Raw genomic sequence first — 11,168 nt, forward strand, 5'->3', positions numbered from 1 at the left:
AACTTCAGTTTGTCAGTAGTCACCGTCTTTGTCAATATGTCTGCCGGATTTTGAGCTCCACTGATCTTTTCAAGTTTCAAAATCCCATCTTCCAGAAGAGACCGGATAAAATGATATCGCAATTGTATGTGCTTTGTCCTGGAATGAAAAGACTGATTCTTTGCTAGATGTATAGCACTTTGACTGTCGCAATACAAGACATTGTTTTCTTGTTTCTTGCCTAACTCTTCCTAGAAACTTTGGAGTCAAACCATCTCCTTGCTGGCTTCCGTAACACGACATATTCTGCTTCAGTTGTGGAGAGAGCAACTATCTTCTGTAGTTGAGAAACCCAACTCACTGCGGTTCCTCCTAGAGTATAGACATACCTTGTAGTGCTCCTTCTGATGTCAACATTTCCGGCTAAGTCAGCATCTACATAGCCTGTCAGTATCGTATCTCCACCTTTGAAACAAAGTGCTTTGTTTGTGGTACCCCGCAGATATCTGAGGATCCATTTGACTGCTTCCCAGTGTACCTTGCCCGATTATTCATGTACCTCCTAACAGCTCCCAATGCTTGAGCAATATCTGTTCTGGTACAAACCATGGCATACATCAGACTTCCAATTGCTGAGGCATACGGCACCTTCACCATGTGTGCACGTTCTTCCTCCGTCTTTGGTGACTGTTCTTTGGAGAGTCTGAAATGAACACCTAAAGGTGTACTTACTGGTTTAGCATCTTGCATGTTGAACCTGGAGAGTACTTTGTTGATATACTCAGCCTGTGATAATATCAAAGTCCCCGACTTTGTGTCTCTCTTGATCCTCATCCCAAGAATCAGCTTTGCAGCGCCCAGATCCTTCATAGCAAATTGCTTCGACAATTTTTGCTTTAAGTTTATATTCTCTTGCATGTCTGAGCCTACAACGAGCATGTCATCAACGTACAACAATAAAATAATGAAGCTATTGTCGAACCTCTTGATGTAGTAACAATGATCTGCTTGGCATATGGTAAAACCATTGCTACCCATGAAGCTATCGAACTTCTTGTACCACTGTCTAGGAGCTTATTTTAAACCATACAAGCTCTTCTTCAACCTGCATACCATGTTTTTCTTGCCTGCCTATATGAAGCCTTCTGGCTGCCTCATATAGATTTCTTCCTCCAAATCACCATGAAGGAAAGTTGTCTTCACATCTAACTGCTCAAGATGTAAATTCTCTGCAGTAGATAGCTTCACGACTGGAGAGAAAATTTCATTGTAGTCAATACCTTCTTTTTGCTGAAAGCCTTTGACAACCAATCTTGCTTTGTAGCGTTTGCTCTCATCATGCTCTTCTTTGATCTTGTAAATCCACTTGTTATGGAGTGCTTTCTTCCCTGGTGGTAATTCAACTAATTCCCACGTCTGATTTGACATAAGCGAGTCCATCTCATCTTTCATGGAAGACTCCCACTTGACTGAATCCTCCACTTGCATTTCTTCATCATAGCACTCTGGTTCACCATTGTCAGTCAACAACAAGTAGTGCAAAGAAGGAGAATATCGTTAGGTTGGTTTAGGAATTCTGGAGGAGCGTCTTAGTTCCGGTGTGTCTGGTTCTTCTTGAACTGCTTCAGGACTGATCTGAACATCATTTCCAGAAATCTCCTCGAACTCAGCAAATTCCTTTGTTTCAGCTTCGATGTTTGATCTCCTTAATTCTATGGTTGATTTGTCTTTGTACATCACATTCTCATTGAAAATAACATCTCTGCTTCTGATGATCTTCTGATTTTCGTAGTCCCAAAACCGGTAACCGAACTCATCACCACCATAACCAACAAAGACACATTTGTTGGACTTGGCATCAAGTTTACTTCTTTCAACAGAGTTTATGTGTACATAAGAAATACAACTAAACACTCTTAAGTGTGAAAGGTTTATTTCTTTCTTACTCCAAACTTCCTCTGGTATTCTGCCATCCAAAGGAACCGAGGGCCCACGGTTGATCAAGTAAGTTGCAGTGTTGATAGCTTCAGCCCATAGAAATTTGGGCAATTCGGCATGTATCCTCATGCTTCTGGCACGTTCATTCAGAGTTCTGTTCATACGCTCTACTACGCCATTCTGCTGCAGTGTCATGGGAACTGTTGTCTTCATCTTGATCCCATTGTTTGCGTAGAAATCTCTGAATCTACGATTTATGTACTTTCCTCCATTGCCAGACCTCAACCGCTTGACTTTCAGACCAGTCTCATTTTCCACCATGGCCTTCCATTTTCTGAAGGTATCAAAGACTTCTGATTTCTTCTTCAGAAAATAAACCCACACCTTCCTTGTAGAATCATCGATGAAGGTGACATAATATAATGAGCCTGCAAGAGATGGAACTGGAGATGGTCCCCATACATCAGTATGAACCAACTCTAACTTTTCAGCCTTGGGTGTCTTACCAATCTTTGTAAAGCTGACTTTCTTTTGTTTGCCAAATATGCAATCCTCGCATAGTCCGATATCTACATTCTTTAGATTCAGCAACTTCCCCTTTGACAAAAGTGTCTTCATCCCTTTCTCGCTCATATGGCCAAGCCTTTGGTGCCATAGGTTTGATTTTCCATCAGCATCTGCTACTGCAATGATATTCTCTAAATTTGAGGTTATATAGAGAGTACCATTTTCTTACCACGAGCAATGACGAGTGCTCCTTTGGTAATCTTCCATTCATAGCCTGAAAATGTTGTGCTAAATCCTTCACCATCAAGTTGTCCTACATAAATCAAATTTCTTTTGAGGCCAAGAATATGTCTCACTCCTTTCAACGTCCAGGTGGTCTGGTTTGGCAACTTTAGTCGGATGTCTCCTTTTCCGATGATCTTCAAGGTTTCATCATCAACTAGATGAACATTCCCAAAATCACCACTGACATAATTTTCCATGATTTCTCGGCATGGGGTGGAGTGGAAAGATGCCCCTGAATCCAAGATCCATGATTCAATCGGACTGTTGACGCTTAGAATCATGGCATCACCTGTCTCCTCTGTCACATTGGCATATTCCTGTGCACCGGTATTTTTCTTCAGTGCTCGACAATCTCTTTTAAAGTGACACTTCTTTCCACAATTATAACAGGTAAAATCTTTCGTTCCCGTTCTGGATTTTCCCCGTCTGGATTTCGATCTGCCATGATTTGAATTTCTTTATGAAGTTCTCCCTCTGGACTCCGTGTACAAGGATGAGGAGGTTGATGCTTCACCCGATTCTCTCCGTCGAATTTCTTCGCTCAGTACCAGATCCCGAACATCGTCAAATTTCAATTTACTATTTCCCGACGAGCTGCTAACTGCTGTAACAGTAGCATTCCAACTGTCTGGTAGAGATGATAAGAAAATTAAAGCTCGAACTTCATCATCGAATTCAATTTCCATTGAACTCAACTGGGTTGTGATTGTGTTGAGTTCATTTAGGTGTTGTGCCACCGATGCCCCTTCCGCCATCCGCAAATTGAATAATTGCCTCATCAAGTGCACTTTGTTTGAGGCTGATGGCTTCTCATACATACTGGAGAGAGCCACCATAAGACCCGTCGTGGTTTTTTCCTTTGCTATGTTGAAAGCAACATTGCGGGATATCGTCAGTCGGATAACTCCGAGAGCTTGTTTGTCGAGAAGAGCCCAGTCTTCATTCTTCATGCCCTCTGGTTGCTTTCCTGAGAGAGGTTGATATAGATTTTTCTGGTACAGAAAATCTTCAATCTGCATCTTCCAAAAGCCAAAGTTTGTACCATCGAACTTTTCAATTTTCACCTTCCCTTCGTCTGCAGTAATCGCTCCCACTCGAATCTGGTTCCGTTTGGATCGTTTCTGACAATTCTTGCGAACCACCGTGTATTAGAATACCTCCATCGACAAGCTCGTATCGCCGACAAAATTTTTTACTATTCAGGAAATTCACTATTCACGTGAATAGTAATGAATAGTAACCTCACAAAAAATTGACAAAATTCACAACCAAAAGCTTTGATGCCAGTTGTTGGGAAATAAACCGAGTACAAGTAATTTCCCTATAACCAGATTACTGAGAATGCGAAATAAAAGCGGAAAAATAATACCCGAAATTGATAACGGAGTTCAGCCAATTTTACTTACGTCTCCGGACTGCTGCAGATCTTTTACTAAGAGAGAAAATTTACAGGTGTTTACAAAACACTCACTACTCACAAGAAAGCTCTCTAGTATTGGGAGAAAGAAATGATTTTTGGGGATGGATTTGAAGCTAAATGAGCTAGGGTATTTATAGTTGAAACTTAAGGACTTAATCTTGTAAATACCCTAAAGCCTAGGGATTAATTGTGATTATCCCATTATCATTTTTCAATAAATATCTACCAAACTTTGAAAAACTATTTTTCAAAGAAACATTTACCAAACTTTGAAAACCATTTTCAAAGAAACATTTACCAAACTTTGAAAACCATTTTTTCAAAGTTGGTTACCAAACTTGAAAACCATTTTAATACTTTCAACACCTTTTTGTTCCTTATTTGTAGCGAAAGCCTATCTTCTCTTCTCCGAAAGGCCTCTCAAGTTAGTGCACTAGAGGGTACACGTATAACAAGGGGTGCCTCGCTTATCACCCCTCTTTTTGCTGACAACAATCTCATTTTTGGTAAGGCATCAGCAAGTAATGCTCAAAACTTGAAGGACTTGCTCAACGTATATGCGGATAGTTCGAGTCAAGTTGTTAATTATGAGAAATCTAGCATACTCTTTGGTGTAAACGTATCTTCTACTACGAAAAATATTGTTTGCCAGATTCTTGAAGTTGAGGAGACATCGGACCCAGAGATGTATCTAGGCCTCCCATCGATGGTGGGACGTAATAAAGAACGAGCCTTTATAAGCTTAAAAGAAAAAATCCAAGCCCGAATCCAAAGTTGGAGTGCGAGGACTCTTTCCATGGGTAAAGAGGTGTTCATTAAGTCAATTTTACAGGCCATCTCACTTTATGCTATGCTGTGTTTCTTGTTGCCTCTTAGCTTTTGCAGGGAACTTGAAGTAATTACTGCTAGATTTTGAAGGCAAAAAATCAGCCGCTAAATGTGGCATTCATTGGTGTTCTTGTGCAGACTTATGTCGTTTAAAAAATGATAGTGGAATGAGCTTTAGGGACTATGGAAAGTTTAATATCGCTTTGCTCGCTAAACGGGGATGGTAGCTATTTTCAAATCCTACATCCCTAGTTTCAAGGCTTCTTCGAGCTAAATACTACCCCAATTCACCATTCATGGAAGAAACAATGAGTTGTAGACCATCCCTTATCTGGCGCAGTATTTGGTGCTCGAGAAAGCTACTAGAAATGAAGTTGGGTTGGAGAATTGGTTCTGGTAGTGGGGTGTCAATATGGAACGACTATTGGTTACCCGGACTTCTACTTCGAAAAATTAAACAGTCTAGGCACATCTCAAGCTGAAATGGTTTCAGACTTAATAATAAGTGATGAAGGTTGCTGGAATAGAGTCCTAATTGAATCGATCTTTATTGAAGAAGAAGCGAGAAGTATTATAAATATACAACTACCATATTTTTCCCCAAGAATATATCCTCCATCGGATAAGAGAAGAGTCCGGGATCTATTCAGTCCGTAGTGGCTACAAGATGCTTATTGAAGGCGATAATGAAGATGTGGGGGATTTAAACTTATTCAAGGCTATTTGGAGTATGTCTTGCCCTTCTAAAATGAAGATTTTATCATGGAAATTCGCAAATAATTTTGTCCCAACAATGCACAATTTAGTCATTAAGCGAATTGCTGCAACTCCCTATTTCCCTCGATGCGGATCCTCAACTGAAGATACTATCCATGTATGCAGGGACTGTTCGTTTGCAGAAAAGGTTTGGCTAGAGTTAGATATCAAATGGCCTAGCGAGGTAAACAATTCCAGTTTTAAAGATTGGCTATAGTGCTTATTCCAAAATCACAGCAAAGGAAAACACAATTTGATTACCATTGCAATCTGGCACATTTGGTTTTCAAGGAATAAGTTAGTTCATGAACAACAACATTAAAGGCTAGAGAATACTATTACCTCTATCCGTAGTCATTTTATAGAACTATTAGCTCTTTCGGTCACTTTAAATCACCCTCACTCAAATGTGCATACTCACTGGCATCCTCCTCCTCAAAGGCTCGTGAAAAGAAATAAGAAACCGATCAAGCTCAGGTTTCATAGTTAGAAATGAAGAGGGGCGAATAATGGGGGCAGGCTACAAAATAAACTCTAAGATCACCTCAATCTTAGTGGCGGAAGCAACATCAATGATCCAAGGCATGCAGTTCGCTTTGGATTTAAGAATGCGATTATAGAAAGTGACTCTCGAACCATCATTTCAAAAATGAATAGCGAAAAGACTGATCTTTTTGTTTAGGGACAATGATCGGCGATGCTAAGGAGTTGGCTACCCACTTTGAATCCTGCTCTTTCGCCTTCATCGGGAGGAATGGTAATCAATCGGCGCATGTAATGGCTTCAGAGGGATTCAGGAGCTCTTCCGATCATTTCTGGGTGGAGAAAGCACCAGAGACAGCCACCCTAGCCGCTGATGCTGACCGACGTTTCAGCGACCCACCTTGACTCTTCATTAGCATTCTTTGTTTTTATAGGTGTTTTGCTCACCTTCACACCTATTGGAAGTATGATTGAGTGCAGGCTTAATGCACAACGTGCATTGAGAAGATTCAAGAAGCTTGTAATTAAGCTCATAGTGAGTAATGTACACAGTGTTGCAGGGAATCAAATCCATAGGTTGTTAGAATATTGTTACACGGTTATAATTGTTAAGCAGGTTGCTTCCTAGATCAGCAACCAATTGCTATATAACTCATGTTCATTGTGATGGTTGAAATATGAAAATTACAGAATACATTTCCTGAGTAAACACTCATTTCTTAACATGGTATCTTTCGCTAAAGGTCTTGGGGTTCCTATGCTTCTTGTTGCTTAATTTTTTTAGTTGTTGTGAGCATCATGCTTACCAATAAAAAGGTTAATGTGCTAGACGAGACGAATTACCTGCTGTGGAGGCAGCAAGTTCTGCTTACGGTGCGTAGTCATCGTTTGGAGTGGCTCCTCAATGGTACAATGTCTATTCCACCTGAGTTTACAGTCAATGCTGAAGGTGTGTCGGTTGTCAACGAGGCGTTTTAAGATTACATGGCACAGGACAGTGCTCTCGCCTCATGGATGTTATCAACGATTAGTGCTCCCCTTCTGCCACAATTCGTTGGAGCTGAGACTACTGCAGCTGTATGGAGTACAGTTGTTCAATTCTTTGCTAACAAATCCACAACTACAGTGATGAACTTGCATTACAAGTTGCAATCACTGAGAAAGGGTGATGATTCCATGCGTGTGTACCTCACTCAAATCAAAGAGGTTTGTGATGCACTCGCATCATGTGGCAGCCCGGTTTCACAGGTGGAGCATGTGGTTAGTATTCTGAAAGGTTTGCCGAGGGAATACCAGTCTTTTATGGCTGTCATAACATCGAGTCCTGACACATTATCACTTGATCGAGTTTACTCTATGCTAGTTGATACAGAGACGCAACTAGCTGGTTTTGATTCACAAGTTGAGAGTTTCCCTATAAGTGCTAATGTCTCTCACGGACAGATCCATGGTAGATCCACTGGTTCTGACATCACTAATGAATTCAAACAGCAGCCCTCAATAACTCATGGTGGTCGAGCTAGTGGTAGGGGTCGTGCACGGCTGCAATGTCAGTTGTGTGGTAAGATTGACCATTCGGTTGATCGTTGTTGGTACATGTTTGACCGTGATTTTTCAGGAATCCTTTCCAACAATGCTCGATCACAATACAAGGAAGAGTCGAGCAACATCAACTATGTTAATCTTGATAGTGTTGCTTGTACGTGCTGTGCTAATAAGTCTGGAGTCAGTTCAGTGGCTACACAAGGTGCTGCTACTTCTTCTACAAATGCAAATCGTCTCATACTCAATGGATCGTTGACTCGGGGGCAACGCATCATGTCACACCTAATGCATCTCACATTACTCACCCTACTGATCTTGATGGACCAGGTAATATCGTGGTTGGTAATGGTTCCTCTCTTAATGTTCAATCAGTAGGACGATCTGTTTTAAGGTCCTCTTCACAAACATTACTACTTACTGATCTGTTGCATGTTCCTAAAATCACTAAACACCTTCTCTCCGTGTCGAAGCTTGCTAGGGATAATCACATCTTCTTCGAGTTTCATGCTGATACTTGTTGTGTTCGAGATGAAGCAACATGAAATATTTTACTTCGAGGAAGGCAGAAAGGGGGACTTTATACATTTACCTTGGATAGTCAGTTGAATGCTTCTAATAATGCTAAGGCTTATGCAGTTCATACTCATTGTAACTCGTTTGAGCTTTGGCATAGAAGATTAGGTCATCCAGCATTTTCAACTTTGAAATTGGTTTGTAATTCCATTGCTATTGATATTCCAAGTAATGCAAATCAACTGTGTGTTGCTTGTTGTTTGGGTAAAAGCCATAAACTGCCTTTTGTTGACTCAACCACGGTGTATGATGAGCCATTTCAACTCGTTTTCACAGATCTTTGGGGGGCCTCGCCAGCGCCCTTAGCTGGTTTTCGGTATTATATATCATTTGTAGATACGTGTACCAGGAATACGTGGGTTTACTTGTTGAAGAATAAGTCACAAGCTATTACTTCTTTTAGATTATTTAAGAGCATGGTTAAGACTCAATTCTCTTTGTCAATCAAGGCCGTACAAAGCGATTGGGGTGGTGAATATAGAAACTGGACAGCTGAGTTAGCTCATGTAGGAATTTTGCATAGAGTCACATGTCCTCACTCATTCGAGCAAAATGGAGTCGTTGAACGTAAACATAGACACCTCATTGAGTTGGCACTTGTATTACTAGCACAAGCATCCCTTCCAATCAAGTTCTGGTCGTATGCTGTTACCACAACAGCATACCTGATAAATCATCTTCCATCTAAGGTGCTGTATAATATTTCTCCTTTTGAGAAGCTATTTCATAAGAAACCCGATTACACAACTATGCGCGTCTTTGGTTGTTGATGTTTTCTGCATCTGGGAGAATTTCAATCCCATAAATTGATGCCTCGATCTCAAGAGTGTACATTTCTGGGCTATAGCTCACAGCATAGGGGTTTTCAATGTCTTGGAGCCAATGGTCGAATCTTTATTAGTAGACATGTTAAATTTGATGAGCTTGTGTTTCTCTTTACAGCTGCTAAACATGATGATGCTCATCACATGGTTTCATCTCTACGCTCAGCATCGCTATAGGTCGTTCCTCTAAGACATAGCGCATGTCATACTGCAGTGGCTCCAATTCTGGAACATCCTGGTACGTCGTCTCAGGCTAGCTCGCCTGAAAATGAAGTGGCTCATGAAGATAAGTTGAGCACTGCAATTGAATCTTCCGATCACTTGCTTCAAAATTCACACATGAGTAGTCCTCCCATGCTCAGTGCTGAAGAAGTTAATGAGTCAGCCTAGCCTCCTGTCGAGGATGACAGTGTTCCTGATCAGGTCCCACTGCTCAATACTCACCCTATGGTTACTAGAAGTAAACATAGGATTTTCAAACCTAAGGTTTTCCTTGCTGTAGACGATAGTATGATTCCTACTGATATTAGTCAGGCTATGAAGTCGAGTAAATGGACTTCTGCAGTTCATGATGAACTTGATGCCTTACACCGAAATGGAACATGGGCGTTGGTTCCATTGCCAACTGGACAAACAACAGTTGGATGTAAATGGCTGTTCAAACTAAAAAAAATCTCGATGGCTCAATTCAACGTTACAAAGCGAGGCTAGTGGCAAAGGGATTTCTGCAAGTACCAGGACAGGACTTCAAGGAAACCTTTAGTCCCGTAGTCAAATTCCCGACTCTAAATGTTATTATCTCCATAGTTGTATCAAACAAATGGCCACTTCGACATGTGGATGTAAATAACGCTTTTCTCCATGGTGATCTGACTGAGGAAGTCTTTATGCAACAGTCTCCTGGGTTTGAGCAGTTCGCTGAGGATGGGACCAGGCTTGTTTGTAAGCTTCATAAAGCTTTTTATGGGCTGCGTCAAGCTCCCAGAAACTGGAACAACAAACTGAAAGATAACTTGCTACAAATGGGGTTTCACGTGTCCAGAGCAGATGTGTCCTTGTTTGTTTCACTCACTGAAGGGGAAATAACCTATATACTTGTCTATGTCGATGATATTGTGATCACTGGTCAGTCGGTTGCTGCAATAGAACGAGTGGTTCAGTCACTCAAAATCAATTTTTCGTTAAAGGACCTTGGTGAGTTGAAATACTTCTTGGGGATTGAAGTTCAGCGCAGTTCACACGGTCTAATGTTATCTCAAAAGAAGTTTATTTCAGAATTACTAGAGAAGTCGAACATGACAAAGGCAACTCCTACCAGTACACCAATGGTGATCTCTAATAAACTTCAAAGGGACGCTGGAAAACTTATTGAAGATGCTCGAGAATTTAAAAGTATGGTTGGTACACTGCTTTATGCTTGTCACACAAGACCGGACATAGTGTACAACGTGAGCAAGGTTGCTCAATTTATGCACGAACCACGCGAGAGTCATCTGCAGGCTGCCAAATGTATTCTACGATACCTAGCTGGCACAACTGAGTATGGTTTGCTCTTCAAACCATCAAAGGAAGCACTAAGAGTCGTTGCGTTCGCAGACGCTGATTGGGGTGGTTGTATCGATGATCGAAGATCGATGTCTGGACATTGTGTTCTATTCGGTGGTAACTTGGTGTCCTGGAGTATAAAGAAACATAAGGTTGTCTCCAGATCCACCATGGAAGCCAAATATCGCAGTCTTGCAGATGCTGTTGCAGAGGTTACTTGGATAGATGCCTTGTTGAATGATATTGGAGTAACACAGCAGGAAAAACCAATCATCTGGTGTGATAACACGAGTGCCATATCATTAAGTGCGAATCCGGTTCATCATGCACAATCTAAACATGTCGATTTAGATGTGCACTTTGTCAGGGAAACAGTTGCTGGAAATCAGTTATATGTTAGTTATGTTCCTGCTGCACATCAACTAGCAGATGGATTTACAAAGCCTTTGTCAAAGATAGCTTTTGCAATGTTTCGAGAACAAGTG

This window comes from Hibiscus syriacus, unplaced genomic scaffold, assembly GCF_006381635.1.
Source record: "Hibiscus syriacus cultivar Baekdansim isolate YM2019G1 unplaced genomic scaffold, ASM638163v2 tig00002840_pilon, whole genome shotgun sequence".
Classification (NCBI taxonomy): domain Eukaryota; kingdom Viridiplantae; phylum Streptophyta; class Magnoliopsida; order Malvales; family Malvaceae; genus Hibiscus; species Hibiscus syriacus.